We start from the raw sequence: 12226 nt of genomic DNA on the forward strand, positions 1-12226 counted from the left end.
GGAAACCTGTTTTTTTTTCTTTTATTTTTGTAATTCAATCCACAAAGACACAAAATCCCATATTCTAATGATCAGTGGTCCAAAGCCCTCTTGTGTGAAAGTTAATGTTCCATTTCATTTGGAAATCAAGGTTCCAGAGTCTGGAGGAAGAGGGGACATGCACAGAATCCAAGGTGCTGTAAGTCCAGTGTGAAGTCTGTATACTCACTGATGATTTGGGGTGCATGTCATCTGCTGGTGTTGATCCGTTGTGTTTTATCAAGTCCCGACTTAACATAGCAATCGACCAGGAGACATCAGAGCACTTCATGCTTGTGTTGTATGCTGATTTCCTTTTCAAGTAACACTTGGCACATGCCCACAGTGCCAAAACTACCTGCAGCTGATTTGCTGACCATTATATTAGCCAACAGGCTTAAACTGGAGCCCATGTACAGAACATACAGCGTCAAGATGGAGAGACACCATAACTAAGTATAGATGAACTGGAGGAAACCTGGGCTTCTGTAATGCCTCAGCAGGGCCATGGGCTGTTTGCCTTTTAGCCATCCTGCACTGATGAAGTAGTTCATGCAAAAGGAAGCACAAGTATTGAAAGAATAAATTAATATACTGTACCTTACAAAAGGTTGACATTTCAGTATTATAAATGTTTCTAGTTTTATTTTTGAATGTTTTGATAAACTAGATTTTATTCTATTTCATAAGCTTTAAGTCATCAAAAGGTCTTTAAATATTTTATTTTATTGTTTTATTTTGCATAATGAATCTACAATATATGAAAGTATAACTTCTTGAAATAGATTATGTAAAACAATAAACTTCTCCCTGATCTTATAATTTTCAGAAATGTGTGTGCAGAAAAAGCCAGTATGTAAAAGACACCCACTGTTAAAACTCAGGCAGATTCTGCTATTGTCCAAACATGATTGACAAGACATTAGAAAAACTACTTTAGAATGAGTTGAATTTAATGTAATGGTGCCATGTAGCCTAATAGCATAGTATGCTATTAGTACCTTTAACCAAAACAGCAAAGCTGGTGATGGGGTCTTGTAACTTTTGGTTAAATATGTATAATTACAGAAAATATATACTAGACTAATGTAATACTCTGTAAGTTACACTGAAATACACTATGTGGACAAAAGTATTCTGCTGCATGCCCATTACACCAACCGGGATTGTAATGACATTGCATTCAAATACATGTACTTTAATAAGGAGTTGAGCCCCCTTTTGTAGCTATAACAGCTTCTACTCTGATGCTGGACGAGAAGGCCTGTCTCACCTTCTGTTCATCCTAAAGGTGCTCCAAGGAGTTGAAGTCAGGGCTCTGTGTGTGCCAGTCAAGTTCTTCCACCCGAAACCAATCAAGCCATGTCTTTATAGTCCTTCCTTTGTGCACTGGGGCACAGTCATCTTGGACTAGACAAGAACCATCCCCATAATGTTGCCACAAAGTTGGAAGCATAGCATTGTCAAAAATGTCCTGGCATGTGGAAGCATTAAGATTGCTTTTCACTAGAGATAAGGGTCCAAGCCCAAACCCTGAAAAACAGCCCCATACCAATATTCCTCCACCACCAAACTTCACAGTTGACACAGTGCAGTCAGACAGGTAACGTTCTCCCAGCATCCACCAAACCCAGACTCACCCATCTGACTGCCAAACAGAGAAGTGCGATTCATCACTCTACAGAACAGTCTTGACTGCTCCACAGTCCAGAGCCAGTGGGCTTTACACCACTCCGTTCGGTGCTTGGCATTTGACTTGGTGATGTTAGACTTGCATGCAGCTGCTTGGCTATGGAAACCCATTCAATCAAGCTTCTGCTAAACAGTTTGCTTACATTAATGCAAGTGGAAGTTCAGAACTTTTTAGCCATGGAAACAGCAGTGCGTTGGCATCTTTTACTCACCATACTCCTTTGTTGACCCTGCTCTGTGATTTTACATGGTCTTCTGCTTTATGGCTGAGTTGTTGTTGTTCTTAAACACTTCCTCTTTCTAATAATATCACCAATAGTTGACAGTGGAACATCCAGCAGGGATGAAATTTCACAAACTGTCTTACTGCAAAGGTAGCATCCATCAAAGAACTATGCTTGAAGTCACTTAGTTCTTCAGAATACCTGATTTTGTATCACAAATGTTTGCAAATGGTGGCTGCATGGTGAGGTGCTTGATTTTACACATGTTGCAACAGGCCTGATTGAAACACCTGAGTTCAACAACAAGCAGGTGTGGCCAAATACTTTTGTCCATGTAATACAACTTGATGAGGCAGTTTGGCTGTATACTAAAATCTATTTAACCCGTAGAGAGGCTTTTATTGTGCCACTGCTGTGCAGGTTAAACAGTAGGTATGTATAAATGCCTAATCTTAAAGCTGCAGTAATATTGTTCATTTAACGTTCCTTCAATTTAGCTCATTTGCCTTATTATACCTGCTTCCTTTGTACCATTTCAATTTAATCAACTCATTTCTGAGCTAACCATCGAATCATTCATTAAATAATTCACGTTTTCTACAAGTTTACAATATGCAAAGTCACCGGCCTACAAAAAAGACGTAGGCCTGTTTGGGTAAGAAAAAACATGTTATTTTTACAGGTAAAAAAGTTTCATAAAAGTAGGCCTATTTTGTGTGTAACTGTTAATTCAACAGAATTTTGAACAAAAGACTGCAATTTTTTTTAAGTTTAAAAAGACATTTAGAGTGGAATATTTGACAGTTAAACATGATACTTGTATGGTGTTTAAAAGTACTTGAATAAACACCTGCATAACAGGATAAGATATCTTTCAATCAAGGTTGTTAAAGCTAACTCAAAACTAAATAACAAAAAGTAAAATTCAAAAATCATTTTAGTTAACTGAAACTAAGGCGGTGATAGTCCGACTTCTAGTGTTAACTTGAGGTCCTCAGCTGCAGCCAGGTACTCTTGTCCACGGCTGCTTATGAGATTTCCAACCTGACAGCGGAGGCTTACAGGAGCAAAAACTCAACAGAACTACTGTAGAAGTTTCAGACTTGCTGATTGAAAGAGGTATTGATGAACTTCGTACCTTTGTAGCCTAATTTATTTTTTATTGGTCTTATGTGACTTTAATACAAAGGGCCAATAGTGAGGGGGAACAGTTAACACTTCTTGCATTTCCGTCAACCACTCATTAGTGGACCAAACTAGTTTAAACATCTTTCTGCTAATGACGCATAACATCTTTAAATGTGTGTGGTTGCAGCCTATGATGTATAAATAACAACATACATGCACATTTTTCTCAACTTTATTTTCTATCAGCAGTCTCAATTAATCCCTGGTAAAAAAAAATGTGTGTGCTTATGCATAGAAAAGGTATAAATTGGATTAGCCACATAAGAAAGACATTTTCTTCAGTCCATTTTGTGATGCATGTTTGTAGTCAGTGCTAAAATAGACTGGCAGCACTGCAGGTTCATTCTTTCCACACATCACATCCTCATCTAATCAATGGATCAATGGAAAGCTTGGCTGTGGTTGTGAAAAACAAGCAGGTACAACAAATGTGAAGTAGTGAACTAATTTAGCATTAGTCTTTAATCTCTTCAGAGAATGTGTGATTCTCTGTCCTCATTTCACTCTTATATGCCATATAATTTATCGCCTGAGGCTGAGAACACGATTTAAATTCCTCAGCTTATGAATGATCATTTCAGTTGAGCTGGTCTTATCACATAGTCTGTCAGGGAAATCTGTCTTCAACACCTGCCATACACAGCCTGGATTTTTCAGGGAAACTGGATCATTAAACTAGGCTAAATTATATGTCACGTAACATAAGAGTATACATGATAAATTACATTATTTGTCAGAATCTACTTCTGATGTTGTCTCTCTTTCTCCTCAGAAGAAGATCCTCGGCCAGAGAGCTTTCGACTAGCTGCTCTCATTATATGGCCACATTGCTGGTGAGGACCACATGGCAACCAGGTCGCTGACCCTGAAGAATCGGGCCTTCAGGGTTGGCTCTGTCAACTAAACTACACTGCAGAGGAAAACATCCGTGAGATGGAAGCCAGGCAGAAAAAGACAAAGTGTCCACCTTATTCCTAGCCCCCATGATTATTTGCGTGAAATATGGGTACAAAGAAATGAGACGCTAAAATGTGATTATAGAGCATTTTGATACCAAAATACGCAAACGTTCGACTGCTTCTCCTCAAACGGGATAACATTATTATTTCTCCGCCCTCTACTAAAGAGTACAAAGTGACGACATTACCTCAAAAAACATAGACAAGCATATTTAGCTAACATTATTAGCTTCATATTAGTATAGAAATAGACGATCACGTTTTGTTAAATGAGTTTGGACACCACCTTCAGAGAAATTCCTAGTTTTTGGAGTTGCTGAAATTCTTATTTCACCAACTAATCCCTCTTAAAATGTGGGAATTATATTGATAAAACTAGCCATGAGTCAAGTTGCCAGCTCTTCAGTTTGGTAAATGTCAAGGTTTGTATTAAGAATTAATGATAAATTAATATTGAAAGCATCACATCCCTGATGCACTTAGACAGTGAACGCCATGTTTAAAACACTGTTGTCAGAGATATATTTACTTTGTCACAATTAGTACCACGAACGTATCAACAGGTACTGAGCATTACAGAAAATATAATTTAAACCTTTCAGCTCATACTGATTTAACAACAATGAAGCAGTATTTATTACAGCAAATATTTATTTATTTCAGAACCACTGTTGATGCTAAATCACTTTAGTAAGCCCTTGCAAGAATCGCGCTTTGCTATTATTGTTACTATGCGGGAAGTTCAACCCACATTCATAGCTACAGTAGACCCCCTAGGAATAATGTGGTATCCATCTTACTTACTTATTTACAGCATACAATACAAACAATGTGAACATGTGATTACAAAAATATATCCCTATTTACAAATTCAAGGTGAATTCATATTGAAACAACTATCGCTGTTTGTTAGCATCTATTGTTAGCTGCTATACTAGAATACCTGTATTTAATGTACTTAGGCTTTTGCCTCAGAATTTTTGCCCACATTCAGATTTACAGTAGCTGCTCCAGGAATAAAGTGGATAAGAATTATAAAAAAAGGATTCTGAAATATTGATATTGTGAGGAATCATTTGTGTGAAACAAATTTGCTTTATAAAGCTAAATATTGGCTGGCTTGGCAATAACTTCACACAAAATTTCAAATTTCCACCTATTTAGCTCAGACAGTGACCAAATGCTTTTGGAGACCCCTGCTTCCCTTTAATTTTCAAGCTCACTGTTAAAATGTCTCTTAAAAAGTGAACAAAGCCTTCCACATGTGTGCTGAACTCCTGACAATTTTAGGAAATATTTAGAGCAGTCAACATTTTTTTGTCTGCTTCCCCGTATGTTCTTTTACTCTGTGTACTCTATATTATACCATGCATTCATAAAATTACGTGTAGCACTGACATATACGCAGGAACTTCAAGTAGTTTCCAAAAGTTCATGTATTAACAGGACTTGTTGTCCTTGTGTGGTGATTTGCTTCACTAGTAACCTGACACGCCAGATGAATTTTTTTCACACATCCATCTGGAAAACCTCTCATACACAGTATTTGGGAAAGGGCAGAGGCTTTGAAAAAAAAAACTCGGAGGGCAAACGGGCGTATTCATCTGCTCTGCAAGGTTATAACTAGTATATAGTGGTGACACTGACGGGCATGTAATAAACTGCAACTACGCAGAAATACTCTGTTTTCTTACTGATGTTATGGTTTATTTTTGTGGCTTACACTGAGGCTTCAGTATGTTTCATAACCTGCTAAAAACTCATGACTGTGTGTCTATCAAGATGGCAGTATAAACCTTATGTAAGCAGCTTTTCTCCAGGCAAAGAGAGAAGAATATTACTTAAGTGTTGGAACTGGGCATTCATGCATTATGAGTTAATTAGGACATCACAAAGCCATAAATAAAATGAAACTATTTGGCTCATTAAGAAAAAGCTTCACAGTCAAATCAGTGAATACAACACTAATGCAAATATAACTTGATGCCTTTTTTTACTGGAGTGAAAAAGTTGAATGTACTTGTCAGGTTTACTTAGCATAATACTCAGCCAAAAAGACTGACCTTTTTTATCCCTCTTTTCATGCTTAAAAGGTCAGATGTAGTGGATATACAAGCCTGTTAGGCAGCATATTTTAGTATTTAAGTTAACATGGCCAGACAGAACAGCCTCTTTTACTGTTTCCTCTTGTAATCACATTGGGTAAAATGTTAAAGCTCCTAGGTTTAGCTGTTTTCTATGACTTTTTCAGCTCTGTTAGTTCAGTGTGTTTTTCTTTAGTGTATGACAGATATTGTTGTAGGGATGTCTTTATGGAAACATCACATGAGGACTAAAATGTCTTCCTGGAAAGCCTTTGTTTGGCAAATGCGCACCTTCAAACAGGAAAGTAAGAGGATACGACACATTAATGAAGTTTGATCTTAGACATGTGGGTCTGACAGGTACTCCAGTGGTGTATCAAGATAGCAACAACAACAATACTCAGTGATTTGAAACAGAAATAAGAAGAAAAAAGGGCAAGGACTGGCTTGATGTTTGGATGAAAAGTACGCTCTGCTTCAATTACATGGAGCCAATTTGAATTAAAAATACATGCTACTGATTTTATTCTAAAGTCTGTGTTTAGAGAGCCAGTGCTCACATTTTTGTATAAGAGCTGCCAATAACTAATAATTTATGCAAGCTGTCACAATCTATTAGAATTGGTATTCATGCCAAAAGATTACCAATAATCAGAGGTTTAGCACAATTTGAATTTTTGGCAGCGCAACACAGAAAGCATCTGATTATAAATGATAAAACAGCTAAAACCTCATCTGGAATCAGCACTGACAAACAGTGACTTACCACAGCATATTCAATGCCACATAAAACTCAGATTTGTCTCTTTTTTGGACTGCACTGACCATTTATTTTGAAGACTATTTTTATATTTATTTTGCAGTGAATTGTTTAGTCTTCTGTCCAAAAAATCCAATTAGCTCTGGTTCATAAATAAAGTGCTGGCCAAATTACTGTGAAGGTTCAAAGAAGAAAAATCCCTCGAGTTTTCTGCTTTGAATCCTGTTGTCCGCCCCTGATGTCCAGCACGCTTTGTGTTCTGTTGTCTGTTTGGTTGCATGAACTCCCCAGTTTCCTGTTACCACAGGGGGAACAGGTCAAGTGTGTTGTGACGCTTCAACTTGTCTCTGTTGAGAGTCAGCAGGCTGACAGCAGGACAGTTCAGTTCATTTTATGTAGGGTCACTAAACATAATGTCAGCTTCTGGCACGCCACTGCCACAAGGCCAAAATGAATGCATTTATTTGAAGCATTTGCTCAAATTCTGATGAAACTTTGATTTATGAGGCTTTCCAATACATCACATGTGAAATTTTTGTTTAATCTCCTGTATTTTTGCTTTTAGCTCATTTGCATCCACTGCAGAAAAAGAGAACATAGGTTTCCTTGTTTTGTTCATTTTTGTGGACACAATATGTGATGTAATTAGAAGTAATGAGCATGCAAATTTGTTTTCACCTCCAGGCGAGAACCACAGAGAGAAAAATTATAAAGCTCACAAACAGATCAGGGAGCATCATGGGGAAACTCGCACACGTAACTGTTTCTACAGTGATGAGGCTAAATGTGACCAGAATACGAAGACCTTCATCAAATGTGTCAAAGCATGAGGTAAGTAAATTAGAATATAACTTTACAATATGTTCCCGATGACAAAATTACCATTTCTTTATCATGAACTTTGACATTTTTCACCACATATTTCAGTCTCTCAGTTAGTTTAAGTATAAATCTGTAACCCACTCTTTTTATTACTTCTGGTCTTGGAAACCTGTCTTGAAATGGTAAAAAGGCAAATATGATCAAGGTTGAGAGTCTGATAAAATGCTGAGACATGCCTCACCATGACTGCAATTGCTACAGCCACAGAAATGCAGAAGCACATGACCTGTCCCAAATTAAAATTCACCCACATTGATTGTGTACTGCAAGTGGTTTCTTCTAGGGGTGTCAACGACTAAGGTTTTTCATGGTCGAATTTGATTTATCAGATTTTTTTGTGTAAGTGGTTTAAAGTATCAAAATGAAAGCTGCGCGCTTGTCCTTACACACGCAGTCAGTTACACAATATACGCCCGCGTTAAACTCAAACAACAACAGTTAGCTTCACATTAGCACCGTTAGCCTGTTAGCACACTGGCCACTATCATAACTTTGCAGCTTACAATAGACAAATACCATCCTTCACCAACAACAACGAAGCACCTAAACAAATAACAAAAGTGCTCTCTTAACTAGACACTGCGTTAGAACTCTACATTTCAAATGAAAAATGAGTCTTACCGTCAGCTGCTAATATCAGTCCTCTCTCTGCTGCTGCATCGGTGTTTACAACACTCAGCTATACTATTCCCTTTGTTTCAGCCTCTTCATTACTCGAGGCGATGACATAAAATCCCTCCATACCGCTGATGATATTACACCTTTGGTTAACCAGGAAAACCTCACTTAGATTAAAATTCTGCTTTACGAGAAAGCTCTGGTCAAACTTTCCCACTTTCCCTGCAAAGTCCCCAGCAATGCTGAGCTCGATAGATTTGCTTTGACATCATCGTGCATACATAATTAGCCATATGCTTGCCATCTGAGGAGATAAACAACCCCTGCACCGCAAAACAGTAGATGTAGTAAGATTAGGCTACTTTTAGTTTATATTAACGCATTCTCACAACATATCTTCTAGGTCACACAAAATATAATATGCAAGTATTCAGTATTTACTTATCTGGTCAACTGCATGTTTTCTGGCGGACATTGACCATATATATATATATATATATATATATATATATATATATGTATATACACTTTTTTTTTTTTTTAAGATTTATTTCGGAGCTTTATTAGAGAGAGAGGACAGTGGATAGACTCTGAAACAGGGAAGGGAGCGGGGAGAGACATGCAGGAAATACTGCCACGGGCCGGATTCGTACCCAGGTTGCCTGCGTACATGGTGCGTGCCTTAACCACTCGACTACTGGCCCGCCCCACCAGTTATATTTTTATCAGCTGGACTTCCGCCCTTTTTACCGGCCAATGACCAGCAAATGCTGGCTAACGGAAACTCAGGCTTAGCTGCCCCATGTAGTCAGAATGGTACGGTCTTGGTTACATAACAACATTCGACTATAAGGTTCATAGTTGAATCAGACTCCTCCGAATCGAATCGTCCAATATTCCAGGTCACCCCTAGCCTCTTTACAGCTCAAAACACACTGGGATAAATAGAGATGCAGACCAGGCTGATGGAGGTCAGCTTTCCTCCCTCATTCAGTCAAAACGCTGTTAATTTTGAGAGAATGGTGGGGTACTGTTGCCAAGTGCTGGTTTGATTGAAAAGACTCCTCATTTAAAGACAAGTGACCAGCAGAGGTGGGCAGAGCAACTCACTGGCTGTTGCCACCTTCTTCACAACTATCAACATAACCATAGGCAGAGCTCAGAAATACACTGTGTCTTATAAACCGTTGGGACTTATATTACTGATTTTTATGGTACTTTTAAGATGCCAACTTTTATGTGTAACCCTCAAATTCCACATACTCTGTGTGCTCAGTGCTCCTCACACTAAGCACACTAAGCAAATCCCTCTGTAGTTAATCTTTGCAGTTCCACTGTATGAATTCTTGTCTGTCTCCAGCATATGCCAAAAATTCCACTACACTCTGCCCTACTCAAGATTTTCGCCAGCTCTTTCTTTGGTGGACGCCGCTTCCAGAATGCATCAATCCACATAGAGTAGATTGAGCCAATCAGGAGGAAGAGCATTCAAAACATAAGGTCAGTTTTGAAATTCAACACAATGCATGGACTCCCAGCTGTACCTCATGACTGTATCAACATTATGTCTCATCCTGGGGAATAAGCCAAGGGTCGTTATTGGGTCTGAGGGTCACAGATGTAACACAAAGCAATAGACAAGGAAGAGTTCATTTCCGAGGTGGAAAACCACTGAATTCTATATGACTCTATACATTCTGTCAAGAAAACCTTTTAACTTCCTAATGAACTGACCCATGGCAAAAGCAGGAAGATCACAGAATAATATAAAAGTAAACAGCCAACCAATTTCATAAAGGCAAAGTGATCTATTGTTTCCACAGTATTACACAGTATTTTTGAAACATGTAATTCCCCATGGCCTTGTCTCCAGCAGCTCAGGGCTGTGCTCCACTGGGCATCACTCCAACACATCCATCCAAAAACATCCAGTGGGCACAGGTGTAAGCTGTTGGTTGGAGCAAAGTGGAATTTGTGGGTAAGACCCTTTGGTACATAATTAAAGCTAGTGTAGATTAAAAGTTCCAGCAGTCTTAAGCATGAGTCATGTTAGATCATTTACCTTTAACATTTGATTTACACCGCTGTGTGTTGACCTCTTGGTGGAAGTTCAACAGAGGATTTGACTGCCATCAAAATGGATGCCTTAGGTAAACCCCATCCTCCGGTAGGCACAAAGGAATGATTAAAAAGTCAGTGCATTGATTTAGCAGAAAATTTCGCAGCTCTAGTTCACAGACATGCCGGTGAAACAGCAACAGTTTTTCACATTCCTGGCATCTCAGCAGGGGAGAGATGGGATGGAGATGCTCGATCAGAGACTGGTGCTAAAACAGCTGCAGGTGGAGTTTAATATCTCTTCTTCTACTGGTGAACTTCAATTATGGTGATTTTCAATTATGGTACGATACATGAGTTACTTCAGCAGAAGATTCATCCACTGTTAGAGGTCATCTTTGTACTCCCATTTCCCACACAGTAGGAGGATTCTGCAACACTGTGAGCTTTGATGGACTTTCAATCTTTTTTCCTACCTTAGAAGTCCTGAACAAACTGGGTGCAAAAGGTGACTTCTACAGCTGGTTTAGTGGAAGAGAAAAGGAACCTCTGCAGTGAGTTTGAACACAAACTGCTCTCTGAATTATATATTAACCATGTCACCGCTGTCTTATATCAGGAGAAATATCATACAGTATATTCTAGAGAATTTGTATGAAAATGAATTATTAAAAATCTTGTAAATCTTAAAAAAAATACAATGGTATTTAAAATTTGATGATAGATGATAAGAAACACACTCTCTTTCACATAATAGTCATGGATGACCAAACACACACATACATTTGGCCTTTACACACTCAGTCTGTTGTTTTCAGATGCAATTTTTCAAATCCATAATCCGAAAACAAAATCACACACTGAAAACTTGCACACTGAGTTTGTTGTGTTTTATTTGTATCCACTGTGAAAATTAGTAGAATTTAGCAAATTGTTTTATACAGCACCAAAAATAAGTAGTGAGAATGAGCCTGTGGTTCTGTCTCTCCTTGAAAAATCACACTGGATCCATCCATCCTGTTAGAGCTCATACAGCACCAACGCATATGTCAAAGCTGTGCCAAGTTGGAGAGATGGAGAGCAACTTTTTAATTTAGTCTCTGTTAGGTGGCTGTGAGGACAACTGTATGCTTTTATCTGTCATATTTCCATGGTTGATATTCACATTATATACAGACAAACTACAGTGTTAAAAGTGAGGTTTCGGTTCGAAAGAGGGGAAAGGGAAGGGGTTGGGCAGGGGTGAGGGAGCGAGTGACAAGGAAGCAGCAGGCACTGAAATAAATCATCAATCACCCATTTAAATGGCTTGGACTGATGGGAAAATTGGCATAAAATCAAACCTGTTCTGGAAAAAATAACTTGGGCAAAACAATGGACTCAGTGTGCAAAGGCCTATACTCTCTCAAACACACTCCACACACACGCATCCACACCCCCACACACACCCACATACAAAATGGATGTTGACATTGTTCTATTGCTGTTGTGTAACCGTCTTTTCCAATTTCCAAAATGTTTTAAAATACTACAAATGTTTAAAAAAAAAATACAGATATTTCAAACATGAATTCATTCTTCTGTAGACCAAAATAACACAAAAAATATAATACAAATGATTATTTTCAACCAAAAATAACAAAGTGGCATATAAACACGTTGATTCTAATGCATGCCATTTTTGACCCACTTATGGAAGAGTGTAGGGTCCAGTCACTCATACATCTAAAGGATATAATACAT

Source organism: Cheilinus undulatus, linkage group 5 (genome assembly GCF_018320785.1).
Source record: "Cheilinus undulatus linkage group 5, ASM1832078v1, whole genome shotgun sequence".
Classification (NCBI taxonomy): Eukaryota; Metazoa; Chordata; class Actinopteri; order Labriformes; family Labridae; genus Cheilinus; species Cheilinus undulatus.